The 15289-nt window shown below is 39.7% G+C and overlaps 1 protein-coding gene and 1 pseudogene across 3 annotated transcripts in view; one reads left to right on the top strand and one right to left on the bottom strand.

The window, feature by feature from the left end:
- The window catches only part of Vg (transcription factor vestigial), a 43388-nt gene that overhangs the window by 12592 nt on the left and 15507 nt on the right, over positions 1-15289 (top strand). The gene's annotated exons all lie outside the window — the stretch shown is intronic.
- Positions 3329-4180, bottom strand: LOC145942691 (uncharacterized; annotated as a pseudogene).

Genomic DNA, 15289 nt, shown 5'->3' with positions numbered 1-15289 from the left:
AATTTAAGGGTGATCCGTCAAAGGACTCGCGAGACAGGAAGAGAGAAAGAGAGAGAGAGAGAGAGAGAGAGTTTAGAGATCCGCCACCGGTTACACTGCTATGTTCGGCTTGCACGTGCTCGCTCGGTTTTGCGCGGGACGCTCGAGCGCCAGTCGACGTGTAGGCTGTCCAGTAGACTATGATTTGTCGCATCGCCTACCAGCTGCCGTCCTCGTGTTGCCGCAGATTTTTCGTCAACGACGAACGTTTAGCCCAGCAAAAATATTTTCGTCCAATCGCTTCTCATTCGCTTCATTGCCTGGCGAAGATTAATTCAACCCTTCGGTTCTCGAGGACCATGTATGTAACAACGTCTAGAGAATTTAATCGATTAAAATTTTTTAATTAAAAAAAAAAGGAGGAAAGAGAAGGAACTAAAATTCAAGATATCATTCGTAGAAATCTAGGATGCGAAAGAATTAGAATCCAACGAACTTCAACTTCCTCGAGTTTCTACTCGCGACTCAGGATCGGTCTAAAAATTTAACATTAGAATGGTCTAGGATCCCAGCATCTGTTTCCATGATGAATCACTCGAGCGGGCCACTGACTTTGGGGCATGTAAATATAGAGGCGACGCGTTGTTCGACGTTCCGGCGTCGTCGTGCTGAAGGAAGAATACTCAGACTACATTGTCTTAGCTACAAAAACGCCGCATGCTTGTCGATATTTTGTTCGTTTTTGAAGACGTTCTCCAAAGCTCTCCGACGGCTTAAACTAACAAACAACTACTTTGTTTTAAGCCGAAGAACTAGGAAGTTAGCAAGGAACAACAGAGTATCCGTAATTATGATGATAAGCAACATATAGGATGTTAAAACATCAATATTAATTTTTACGTTATTAAGAGAATATGTATATCTAATGTGTACTATACTACATAAAAAACTTCATGAACTAATTGACACAAGAATTCATGAAAAAAGAGAGTGCAAACTCGTTAATTAATAATTTTATCGTTACGATTATCAAGCATTCACTTTACATAATTATTTTCCGCGTAATTTTTATTTCGAGATGCGGCGATTTTGTGCGCAATACTTTGCGATATGTGATTAAGACAAATGTGATAAAAATAGTTTGACAATTTAATTTATAATACAATGCGGTCGAGGACAATGTAGCGGGCAAACATTCCGATGCATTTTATGCGACCACTAAAGCCTGGCGATACGCCAGCCGACCAAAGGTCTATTATAGTTTTGTTATGACAGCGGGTCGTTTCCGTAAATTAATGTCGAAACAAATGTATCTCGTTTTAAGGGGCCGCCGGTTGTATCCCTAATTGAATCGGTAAACACCATAAGTTAGCCGGTAACTAGTCATGTCAGCATAAATCACTTTTTGGAAGATGGGCTGTCACCTTGTGTCTTATAGACTTCTTTAATCTCATAAATGAACAAGATCGACCAAGCAAAAAGATACAAATGTCACTGAACTCTAAACTCGATGTACAACCTGCGGTAACCATGTATTTCAGATTTTCGACAAGTAACTTATGATCTCTATAATTTATTATTGAAAATAATTTTTCAATTATTTTAATTTTTTTATTAAATAATTGATATTACTATCTTAATATGACGTCTTGTATATATGATTTTGAATGAGTCTTTGCAATAGATACACATCCTGCTCGACATTCTGTGATTACAAGTTCCTTGGATCCTTCTCGCGTGTGCCCTTAATTGCACGCATCATAGCATGCGGTGTCTGTATTATCCTGAGAAACTAGAGAAGCGTTCGCTCCTCATAGAGGGAGGACCTCTATATTAACTCACTTTACGCCAACACCGTGCTTTCCATTAAATTAAGTCCAAGCCTTGCTGCAAGCCTTACTCTTGATTCCAACGCGCCGAATTTTCGCAGCTTCCCTTTTACATTCATCGATGTTTATTAGTGAATTTAAACTTCATATTTTGACATGTTTAAAACACAAAAATTACTATTAATTCTTTTTAGAAATTTTTGTTGTTAAAATTTTAAAGGAACAATTGTTTATCAATTAACATGATATTATCTGAAAAATATATTATACAACATATTTTAGAATTCACACGGTTTTAAATAATAAATTTATTTGAACGATAACTTTAAACTTTATATAAAACAGATATTTCTCATGCCCAGCAGAAAGTCTGACTTATCGCGTCTTTATCTACTGATTGCAAACTTTTCATCCTGATTATTTATTATCCATTTGGAAAGTTTAAGTACATGTGAAAATTGCATCGAGTATGTCATACCTTTAGCTAGAAAGCTATTTATCTGATTGCCTAAGAATGCGTACTAACTTCCTAGTATTTTTTCTTACCGGAGAATCAGACCTACCTTTCTCTTTGTTGACAATCATTTTGACGCTTTCTTGGAGAACTGTCGTCTCCATCATATATAATTCTTTTCCGCGTGACGGCAGGCGGTTTGGATGGATACAAGACATTAACTCTACGTGCGGAGAACGTAATATGTTAATGTCACCGATGACAACTGGTCGTTTAATCACTTAACGCCTCCTTTGAATGCCAGAAATCGCGTGCCCGGAATGATTCATTGGCCGCAACGGCATCTCCTCTAATCTCGAAATTCCTTTCAAATAGTCGCAACAGCTGCCTACTTCACGCACGAAGCATTTTCATTTTTCACCTTCTCTTAATAAATCCGTTACCAACCCGACGTGCATTATACATAGCGTACATCACTTTTAAACATCTATGTAGAGAGGGAATGCTGCTTTTATAATTCTTACGTGGAAGAAGATACTTTGCAATTTGTCAATATTTCTGTAAAATATATGAAGGTCTATAAAATTACATATATATATAAATTTTTTGGATGCTGTATTCCTTGGATCATCAATATTTCTTGTATTGAGATTTTCAGTTTCTGCTTTTACATCTTTTAGATTTTGCTTTCATAAATCCGATTCTTAGATTCTTCATTAGGTTGAAATATAATGTTCTCAGATTCGAGTTTTCAAAATAAAAATCTGTAAGAGTCTTTAAAATATTATCAAAATTATAGCGATTTGAGAATTGTTGATTGTGCATAAATAACAACTAATTATCCGAAACAAAATTCAACTCTGCGAGATTATGCATTTCGGCAATCTCGTATAATCGCAAAGTACTCTCCGGGCGGTATATAAATGGGGATCATTAATGTCGGTTCTTAACAGTATTTGCTTTACAAGGAGAGTTCGCTCCTTTTGCCCATAAGTTATGCTTGCGGGCCATGTACCGAGGAGACGCGCGAGAAAAAGGACGATTGTCGTGTATTCGTTTTCCGTTCTTAGTCGCCGCTCGTAGCCGTCACTCGCGTTTCCATTCCACGCGAAGTGAATCCATCACGTCGGATCTGATCGGTAGGCGAGATGCGCCGAGCCTTCAACAATGAATGAGCACGCGCGCGAAGATCCGGAAGATGCAAGAATCGAAGCTCACATTTTTCACACGTTATATACGAGACTCCGAGATATTTCGAAAGTTCGTGCAATATTTTACACATAATTGCGGGATATCTCTCTCTCTCTAAAACACATAAGAAACAGGTAAAAAAGTTGTCTAAAAAATTAATCTATTATCGATTATTAATTAGTTTTAACAATGATAATTGTGATATTTTTATTGATTATCATTATTTTCCGGCAAATTTGATTTTATCATCTTTTCTATTAAAAAATCAAATAAATATTTATCAGTGAGAAATTCATCTGAGAAATTCACATTTATCTTCGATTTTATACAACTGAAATCTAAATCTATGTAACGAAGAAAAACAATCGCCGAATATATTAAGCATACTTTACATCTCACGTCAGAAAAATAAAACGTATTTGTACTACAGATGAACAAGGAATTACACGATTTTACCGAGAACAGTGTGCGACTGATTTTCTCGTTTCTCGAAGGTGGTCTGTCCGTATTCGTTAAATCTGGCCGGGGAACCGATACGAAGATAAACAGAAGTTACACCTTGGCTAACACGCGCGGGAATTAACATAGCTGTGCGCGGTTCGACGTTTAAAGACCGATCGCATTTCCATACCAGTGCTATTCGGTCCCGTTCAGCTCATCGGGAATCCTTTCCCCCTAATGTCCTATGTTGGTCTATATTTGCCCTCGGACTGCGGCGAGGACCCATTTATATCCCCTTATCCGTACATCTTTGCGCAGCGGGTCTCCACGGGGCCCGAAGGCCGAAACTGCCCCTCTCTCTCTCTTTCTCTTTCTTTGGTTTTTGTCTTTTTCCTTCCAGTTTGTCCCAGGAAGATGAAGTGTCGACTCTTTCACCGTGAAATTTTGACCCTTCACCTTTTGAAGTTAAGTGAGAGAAGTGAATACGTTAACCTTCGCTTAAAGAAAATGTAGGATTTTAAATAATAAATTATCTAATTCTTAATCTCTTCTAATTAACTAAAATTCAATGTATTTTAATTGTCAAATTCAGTCTTCTTGAATATTCTGATCGAAAAGAGGAACTCGCGAGAACTTAAAATTTCAGGATTGTAGAATCTTTGTTTGAAATTATTCATATAGATAATAACACAAGGGGAAATTAACACGGATGCTTTTGCGTTGCTCGCACGTCAAGTCCTTGACAAAATATTTGGTCGGCCTCCGACTTTATTAGCGGCTTGATCGATGCAGATTCCGGCTGACGCGAATAACTCGCGAGATCGCGACGAGCTTCGTAATTGGATGTATCCAAAGTCGTCGACATTAAAATGCATATGGCAGTCTTGCTTGGGTCTCGCCCCCCGTTCAAAGGGATCAAAAGACGAGAGCGAGAGATGGATTTTGGGTTTCACGTGTACCCATCTGTTTTTCATTCATTCGCGCGAACGAGTTGATTTCCGCGCGAGATTCCTCTTTATTTGCGCACAGGGACTAGAATCTCGCCGGGAATGTTCTTTCATTAATAAAGAACAGAGAGAGGAGAGAAAGAGAGCACAGAAAGGTCGTCGTCATAGGTACTCGCGCGAGTCCGCTCCGCTCCGCGCGACGGCAAACCCGAGCGGAATGCGTGCAGCGCGCATACTTTCATCAATTTCACATGTCTGGCAGCGCCGTTCGCAGTTATTTCATTGACGACCTGTCGGCGAGGAAAAGGGCGAGAAAAGAGAAAGATAGAGAGAAATTTTGGAGAGCGAGGAGGAGAACGGGGGAGGGACAAGAGCGTGTATTTTGGGAACGAAAGAGAAGATCGAGATTATAAAGAGAGCGAAAGCACAATGAAAGTGTAATCTGGCAAGGTACACTCCGAAATATATTTAACACGAAGGAAGGGATAATCAGCTGTTAGAAGGTGAGGACGGGGGGAAGGACTCTCTAAGCATCCGTACCGCGGTCTTTCGCCTCCCGACCTCTCCCCAGGACGAGAAAGTGCTCTTCATCGTCCGAATATCGAAGAGTTTGTCGCTCGGTTTGCTTCCACCCGAGCGAGAAGACATCAAAGCGTTTCGCCCACCCTCCTTTCACTTCCGCATCCTCATCTTGCCCTTTCTTCGCGACGGCGTAATAATCATTTATTATCCCGGCAAGTAATAACGACCGCGACTATGCTATGAAGTTGCGGAAATTAGGCTTTGTTTAAAAATTAGCCGCCCGTTCGGACGGGCTCATAAACTTTCCTTCGCTCGCTTCATCAGCCAGCAAATTTCCCCATTTTCGGCGAAAAACTTACCACAAAGCACCCTTTCCTCTGCATCTTCTTTAACCTTAATGCTCGCCAAACCCTTATCGTTCGATAAAAAGCATACAAAAATATATTGTTACGCAACTCTGTTAGCCTTATCAGTTATCAACGATGCGACAGATATATAAATAAACTATTTAGTATTAAAATATTTTAATTTTTATATTTTTTTTCTATTCTCTAATGTAATAAAATGAAAAATGAAAAGAATTTTTATTGCGTTGGGAAATATTTAGATCTAAGACGGGAAAATCTCTCGAGAGTTAATGCAAAAAGGCGAGATGCATACCTCTCGTGTATGAAAGTATCTCGGCACATATCTTGTAACGAATGCAGTTAGAGAGGTCGCGACGATGGCTCAATTATGCGTTAATGCGGCCACCACTCGTTTGACACTCGATTCGAGAGAAAGAAGGTTCACGTGCGAAGAAAATCACGAATCCGATTAATCCGTAGTTGATTCGTTAAAACCCGGAAGCGCGACCCTGTTCGGCGAACTCTCCGTTAATTGTCTTAGTCCTTCGATCGTGTCCCTCCTCCTCCCTTCCTCCCCATCTCCCTCGTCCACTAATTGAAATTCTTACCTAAGTACCTGCGCAAACACAGAATTCACTGTTAATTGATCGGAGATTAACTCATTGAGTTACTGCGCACGTTAGGATACGATGATCCGAGAATTCAAGGACTCAACAAAGTCGTGGACCGAAAGAGTCAACATTCCAAGAATCCAAGGAATCGAGCTTTAAACGTAAAGCTGCAAAATTATTAACAAATCTCGATGGTTGTTATAATTAAAATAGCAATCCAAAATTTTATATTTAATTTAAAATTACCATTTTTGTGAATATCATATTTTTTTTAATATTTTAAACTCTTATTAGTGTTTCAAGATAAATAAAATCGGAGTTAAACAGTTAAGAGAACTGGCTTGAAACTTATATAGGTTTTTATTACGCATTAGATAATATTCTCTTTATTTCTGTAACATTTTTTCGCGCAAGCATCCACGTGCGAAAAAAAGAGAGAAAAAAGAGAAAGATAATTTTATAAAAATTCTTAGCCATCATAAATTTTTACCGGTCGCGTATCTCGCCTTTTCTTCTTCCCGACGAGGCGTTTCATTCCCTTTTTTTTTCCCTCTTCAGTCACATACGCGCCAACCGCCAGTCTAGACGTGTAATTGAAGAAACAAAGGGGCAATTATATCGTGCAATTATATTGTGTTTCGCAATTATCGCGTCGCGTCTGCGCGTTCCAACAAGCATGGCAGTCGCGACTTGCATTTTTGACGGAATCATTACCTCGAAGAATTAGCGGAAGTCATCTTAAGATATGAATATTAATAGAAACGATCTGCTGTATTTTAACATTATTTTATAAATTTTAATTTAAAATGCAATAATTAAAATAATTAAAAATATTAACACATTTATTACTCGATTGTTAATTAAGTAAACATTTTTATCATTTTATCGGATTCAAGAAATTTAAATTTATGAGAATCGAGCACAATATTTATATATATATATATATATATATATATATATATATCTCATATTATTTTATCTCTTATCCAATTTAAATCGACACAAACTTATCTCAATGCGTCGCTAATCGTTAATCGCTATGCAATCGCGCGAAAGATAATGTGGGAATGGTGCCCTTCTTATTTCTCATTTCCGAGCTAGCAGGACATTTTCATTAGTCACGAGACGCGACGGACAGAAAGACACTGGCTCTGCCCGATGACTCAAGGATTGACTCGAGGACTGTCGATTCGTCACTGTCAGCTAGTGCAATGTCACGAGTGCCGAGATGAGACGAGCGATTACAGGAGTGAAAAATGATCCGCGAAAAGTCTCGGCATTTCGTCCATAATTCCCTCTTGGTGAACCGTGATCGCCTACGTACTGTTGAAAACGAGACGACAGTGCGTCTTCTACTTAGCTTTAATATCTGCATCTTGAATTTCACGGAGAGCAAATATTCGAAGATCCTATACCTCTTCAAGGATCTAAAAATTTTGAGAACCAAAACCTCGCGTATTTTAAAGATTCAATGACTTAAAATATGCTGAAAAAATCTATAAAAAATTTATAAAATTTATCAATCTATAAAAAATATAAAAAACTTCAAAAATATATAATTCTTCAACAAAAAATATCTCTTTTCGCGATCATGTCCGAATAGCCGATTCGGATCGCTCTCTTTTTCGCCACGAATTCGATATAGATGTTTTCGGGCTCGGTGGATCGGATTTTTCAACGATCGCCGCCTCTGCCTGGAATGCACTTGCCGCCCCGGGCTCGAGAGGGTTCAAAGGTTAAACAGAAAATGTCGTACGGAGGCATACCGAGGAGGCGGCAGTCGGAGGAGATGGTCGCGACGAGAGGGAAGAAAGGCCGGAGGCATCGCGAGCCCGAGCTACCGGCGGAAGCTAAACGCATATTAAAGAGGCTCGTAAAATCATAAGCATTCCGTAAGATTCGCTAATACGTCGACGAGCCTCAATGTTGCCCCCGTGTCGGCGTGCGGTGGGTGTAATGAATGTACGTTAATGTTAATAAAGGCGATGAGAGACGCGCCGCCGCGCCGACTCGAGGGAGGATCGCGCGACCGTGCATTTCCCGAATGCCAGATTCGACGCGAGCTATCTAGAACGATTACGATACTACGATAAACGTCATAAATGCCTTAACATTTATTACAAGTATTTTACGAAAGCTATTTCACCCCAAAATTCAACGTACCTTTGATCCTTAGATTCTTTGAATTTTGCATCCGCTTTGCATATTTTATATACCTACCCCATGTTCCGATATTACTGCCAGTACTGAAAATATATAATATAACGTAAACTATAGCTTTTCAGTACTGGCAGTGTATATCGGAACATGCCCATAATATCTATACGTTATTCCGCGGATCCTGGTCTACGAAAGGTTCACCTTTCGTACCTTCCAGGAATCTCTAGTTTCCGGATTCCTTTTAAAAATCACAATTCGTCTCGTCAATCTTCGCATAGTGAGAATATACTCTCATCATTCGGAACGATCGTAAATGCCGAGCGGAATAGCTTTCAGGCCGCTATTTCGAGATCGAGTACTCGATTCTGTTCTGCGACATTAGAATTGAATTGAATGAGGTTTTCCTCGAGAGCCAGTTTCCACGGAGCGGGCTCGTGTCGCCATTGAGACGCCTTTTGCCTTTTTTCCTTCCCTTCAGAAGCATAGGCGTCGACTTTGAAAGATTTTTGCGAGAAATTCTTCAAAAGACATTCTCGAAGTTGAGGTGGGTACATCTTACGATCGTCTAATATTAATTAATTTAACAATGAATAATTTATTAAACTAAAATTAAGCTAATAAAAAAGTTATATTAAAAATATAGAAAAATACAAAATAATACAATGCTTATTTATATATAAAAATTACAAGTGATAATTCATTACTGCAAATTGAATATAATTTTTATTAGCATAATTTTTTGAATATAAACATCATAATTATTAAAACATGATAATGATGGCAAGTGAATTGTGGTGTTCACATATGTGCAGCGAAAAGGTCCTTTAAGCCTTAAAGTCCTAACGTGTAATTTCAAGTACTATAAAACAATATGTACCCCCACATGTTTAACAAATTCTCGACTCTGTGCGAGAAAGTGTACCTTTTCCCTTTTTATTCAGAACCTTCCCTATTTTTTAACGCATTTTTCACTTTTTCGGAAATATAATGGAATACAACCGATAGGAATTCTTATTGAACTCTCGGCATCTATGGCCGCTTACTTTCGTTTCACCTCGCTCACTCACGACCGATCGATCAGATGACTGATCCTTGAGAGCGTGATTTGTGTCCGCGAAAATTAATCGCCGCATTGCTTTTATGCAGTGAAATCGGCGCCGACTCTTCGCAGAATCGCGGAAGCCACGCGACCTGTTGTTATTTATGATCTGCAACCGGACGCCATTACTCGGCACAGATTTCTCAACCTAGTTGCCTCCACATTGTCGAACACTGACGTAGTACACGCGGAACGTAACTGAAACGTCAAATGAAAAAGAACACGTGATTCCCACATGACATATAAATGCATTTGTATGACAGAATTTTAGAATAATAATTTTTATAAAAAAAAGAGAGGAATAAAATATTGTATTATATTATACACAGTAGAATGAAACAGACGCATTATTTTAAATCTTTTAAATATTTTACATTTGACTTTATAAATTAATTTAAATGGAAACTGTATTAAATTATTTATTAATCGAATTTATATAAGACGATCATGTGTCGGCTCGAGTCTTCAAACGCTCGTTGCTGAAATCTTGTGGAAAGTAACATGTTATGCTGGTCGACAAGATAGTCGTCGGGAATTGTCGGGATATGCGACAATTATTGGCGCGACTTTGCCATATCTCACGCGCGTCACGTGATGATCGAGTCGTAAGTCCGTCTCGCCGCGCGAGTGTTGGACTTGCTGTCAACTCGCCGGTAGCAAGGTGTGCCGCAATGCGTTGCATTCCTTGGAGCTGTTCTGTTTTTAGTCTAGGATCGCCATTCTTTGCGACACGCGCATCGCTACGTTCCGCGTCCGCTATTCCGCACGCGCTCTCGAGCATTCCGGATCCGGAGGCATTCGCGATGAATCAAGGTATCGATATATTTTGCTCTGCTAAATATTTTAGGAACCGATATTTTTCTTGCCTACGCTTCTTTAGGGGGGAGTACACATAGAGATTTATTAAAAATAAAAATCTCGCATTGAGATCGATTTAATTTCTTGGTATCGTACCGAGAAAAATTTGTCTTCTTTGCACAATTAATTAGTTTCAAGGAAAATTAATTCTTCCTTAAAACTGATACACTATCATTCACGTCTGGCACATTGAATTCAAATTGATACTCGGTTCTTACTCTCGATATTATGCAAAGAAATCTAAAAAAAATGATAAAGATCCTTTACTATGTGTCTAATTTAAAGCGTTCTTTCAATCGCACTTTGTGACAGATTTAATAAAGAGAGACAGCCAACTAATTATTAATACGAGGAAAGAGAAACGAGTTTTCTTCTTTTCGATATAATAAAAATCCTCGCTGCATCGGAAACGGAGTCGAGCGAGTGTCCTCAATATCTTTGCATCGGGAGTAATGGGATGCGCGGAAAAAAATGATTGATCCGCAGCATGCGATGAAGAAGTTTCCGAGTTATGCGAGAAAAGTTAGGATTCGATCGATTGGCAGTAGCCTCGCGCCGTCGTCGTCGTCGGCGAGTGTTCAATATTAATCGAATCGCGCCGCGGATTGCGTTCCTCGATCTCCGGGTCGGCTCATTCGTCGCTATAATGAATCAGGAAAAAACGCGAGTGCCGACACGATCGACGAGAATTATTCGTGAAATCTCATCGGTTACGTCTTAGTATCCGACAGTTTATTATTTGCACACTCGTAACTCTTAACGTTCTTCAGCATTCACTTCGCCATGAGATGTTAATTTCGATTCTAATTTAATCAAGCTTGAACATCATCATAATTTTAATAATTTTTCGAATAATCAACAAATTAATTTTTTTAAATATCGTTTAAAAGTTTTCATGTAAGAGCTGCTTAAAATCTGTTACTTAAATCTTAAAGCTGTTTCGAAAATCTGGCTGTAGAATAGATAAAATTGAATGACTTTGAATCGAAGATCGAACTCTGATTAAAAAAAATAAAAAATAAAAAAACAGAAGCGGTGAGAAGGTCCCGAGATGCAAGGCGCTTTTAACGCTCTCTTATCACAGACCTGATCCAATACGGTGCCCAGTAACGACGGCTACCTACCGCAGCGTCTGTGGGTTATACTCTCGCCGACCAGGACCATTACCAGCTTATTACTATGTACCTCGGCAGCTTATTGAAAGTTCGCGGTTGAGTATGTTGTCTAATAAAAACGCGATGTTTACGTCCCAGCTGTGCTCACCGTTACTGCGAGACTTGCCGCGCTCTTCAGCGTTCCGCTATGACTCTTCAGCGTTCCCAGATTTTGAGATATCTGGATTCTGAAACTCACTGTGTGTCCGCGATTCTAAGATTTTAATTATCCTCTCTCTTGCCGAAAATTGTAAATATTTATGGCTATTTTTACATCTCTTCAGAGATTTTCGTTTAGATATCGTTTAGATATTATCTTGAATTTATAAATCATTTGACGTTTTTAAGATCAAACGCATATGAACGGCAATTTTAAAATCGCACAATTGAAATAATTTTCAAAATCATTATCTGCTGAAATTATATGGCAGAAATATTTTCTCATCCTTTTAATCTCTTAGATTTTGCATTGTTGGCTTCTACTCTCTTTTTTTTATCGGAAAATAATTCAAAATGGCTGAGAAAGATTATTCTATGCGAAGAAGGTGAAGGACGGTGCGGAGTAGGGAGACGATAACAAGCTGCCATGGCGTATCTTGCAATTTGTTTGCCAGACACGGCCATTCATCGACGCGATTCTCCTATCTTCCATGAAGATGAGAGGAGTCCGAGTGTGGGGATCGCTACTATCGATAAGCCACGCCACCGAACGAATGGGCTACCTTCGCTTTTAAATTTTGTTCATTAGCGACTTCGCCAGGTGGACGATGCCGCGATTTCGCCGACAAATTACAGCAAAATCGTATTAGACGTCACTATATCGATCCGGCGCAATTTTACCAGGTCGAAAAATTTCTTAGCATTAAATCACATTTATCTGGGAGATTTAATGGAAAAACTGAGAAATTTTCTAATAGCAAGAAATTTGATACTCGTTCTTTTAATAATTAAATCTCTAGGTAAATCTTTAGGTGAACAAAATTTTATTTAACATTTTTATTTATTTTTTAAGCTTATTATCTATCATTGAATTGCATTTAATTCTTCTTAGATCAAGAAATAATGTATTGAAAGTTATTGTTACGCCAAAATCGTATGCGATGGGAAAAATTAGCAATTTAACTGACAATGAGCTCAAGTAACAATAATTCAGATTGAGAGCAAACGCGACGATAAACGTTATTATTCGCACGAAAAGTATCGTGCTCGTGGGAATTCCGACGCGGTCCGAATAAACTGACCCTATGAATTTTGCCCAGTAGCATAATCGTAAAGCCGATAAATAGAGCCGAATTCCAGCTGGAATTTAACGACGCATCATTTCGATCATACTTGCGCCTCGCGCTAATTAATTGAACGATTTACAGACTCTCCGCGGACAGTTATCGGCTAACGTTGTGTTGGCGAAGACGGTAAACGCGTCAATCGAAGAATTCCTCTAGGAGCTATCGCTCGTCTCAATTAGCATCTTACGCAAAAACATCAGCCGATTATCCAAGGAGATAACGTTGAAACGCGTGTAACGCTTCCTCGCCATAATATTTTCGACAGTCTTCCTTTCGGTGTCAACGCGGTGTCTCCGCGATTGCGAATGCGTCTCGAGATAAACAACATCATGTCGCTAGATGCCTGAAATTCCTCATTTGATTCCTGATTTGATCGATGGATCCTATAAGCGCGCGATGCTACCTCAGAATAACGAGAGAATTTACTGTGTTATCGTTTCGATCATCAGTCTCTTCTGTTTCGAGCCTGTCGTTAATTGTAAACTTAAATTAAATGTTAACTTAAATTTACAATATTTTATATCTGCTTTACGTATTTTTTATTATTTTATATAATTCGTTATATTAAATCCGTTGCATTCTATATTTTTCTTGATTTTTGCATTTTTCATATTTCAAGCTTTTCGAATGCACTTCTTCAGCGTGATGATTCATAACTAGAATCATATTGATTGAACACTCGATATTTCATATTTTTAGTATCCTTGACCCTGGTCTTCCCAGATCCCGGGAGAGTCCTTTACACCCTTTACATCCTATTTCTTCTTCACTTCCCACGCTCGTTATTCCTGCCTCGCGGTTCCAGCTAATCGTCTGACTTTAGCGTGTACTATTCGCTTTATCTCCCGCAGGATTGCGCTTCATAATAAGAGCTAAGTGCTACCAGACGTCCACAAATGAGTAAACGGTGTGCCACCCGCTGATAAGGGTATTCCACCGCAAGAAAGAAGCGCGCTGGTATCCGCTTAATGCGGCTCCGACGCAAAGATACACACCGTGAATAATATCGCCGGCTCGCGATATAAATGCAAACGCATACGCGCGGTCCAGGTTTGACTAAAGGGTTTACCTGCTCGTTACCACCTTCAGCTGTCCGTCGTAGCCGCGCGAGATAAATAGTATCAGCTTGTACCTTCCCTCCATTCCTTCCTATGCTGTTTTATACGATGAAGTCACCCTTAAATACTGAACGATGAAGAGAATCGTGGAATAACATCTGTTAGATGTGAAAATTAACAACTCGAGAATCAGGAGAATCAAGTGACATTCAGTTCAGTGAACCTCAAATATAAGGACTCTCTCGAAATCAATGAGCCTGGGATCAAGAGCTACGATCTGTGAGAGCTAAGAGATCCTATACGATATATATATCGTAGGTCTCTCTAGTCGAGAGATCTATAAGACAAAAGAGAAAGAAATAAAGATGCGGTCTCTCGGACCTTTCGTGAAATGACTCGACACCGGCAGGAAGGGCGGGTGGAAACGAGAGAGGGTGAGAGGGAGGAAGGGGGCAAGAAGAAGAAGAAGCGAACGGAGGCCGTGGAGAGGAACGGGCGGACTCGCGCTTTGGAATGCTTTGAAAGGCCGCGAGCAGCTCTCTCTCTCTCTCTTTCTCTCTTACACCCTCTCTCTGTCTTTCTTTCTCTTTTTCTTTCTCTCTTGGCTAGAGAGAGCCGTTGGCTGCGAAGCGAAGAAGGGAGAAAAAGCAAAAGAGGAAGAGGGGCTGTCGGGGACGGTCTTGCTTCAATTAATTACCACATTGTCGTCCGGCCGACCGGCGCTGGATGTTCCACCGTGCGCGGTAATCTATGGAAGACCCGCGCAGCTCCCCTTGATTTAATCTCCTACGCGCCCTCTCATCCTCGCGAGCGGTGACTTTCGCGCGGTGCGATTGAACAGGCATCGATTGAACGGGCGTCAGCCTAAAAATAAAAAATAATACTTGAAGCTTCGAATAAATTAACAGAGAAGATAATAATCTTTCAATTTGAAATTTTTTGATGTGTTTACTCCGTTATAATTTTGTTTGATGTTCCTTAGACCTAAGCAAAATCTATATGAAATATGATGTAGAGAATCTAGAACCTCTCAGAGACAATTAGACAGATCCTGATCAGATAAATCCCAATTGTCAATTTAAATCTAGTGACGTCGTCGACTACTTTAATAGTTACACAAGCGCACCAAGTGGTGCTCGTTATTTCTGACGCAATCGTCCGGAATACGTGTTCGCCAACGAAGTTCGCGCGAGTCTCCGACAATATTTGCAGTTATGTGCACCGAGCTTATAAAGCTACCCCGCCTTTCATCGCGAACCGCCTACCAATCAGCAGTCGCAAAGGCCGCGGATGACAAGCGAATGTACTTGCGTTTGACGACGCCTACCTCCGGGTCATCGCTCGTCATCACTT

Source organism: Prenolepis imparis, unplaced genomic scaffold (assembly GCF_030444845.1).
Source record: "Prenolepis imparis isolate NDT839.2.m4 unplaced genomic scaffold, iyPreImpa1.0 SCAF_11, whole genome shotgun sequence".
Lineage (NCBI taxonomy): Eukaryota > Metazoa > Arthropoda > Insecta > Hymenoptera > Formicidae > Prenolepis > Prenolepis imparis.
Note: the sequence above shows the minus strand (reverse complement) of the source record. Positions and strands in the feature narration are given on the sequence as shown.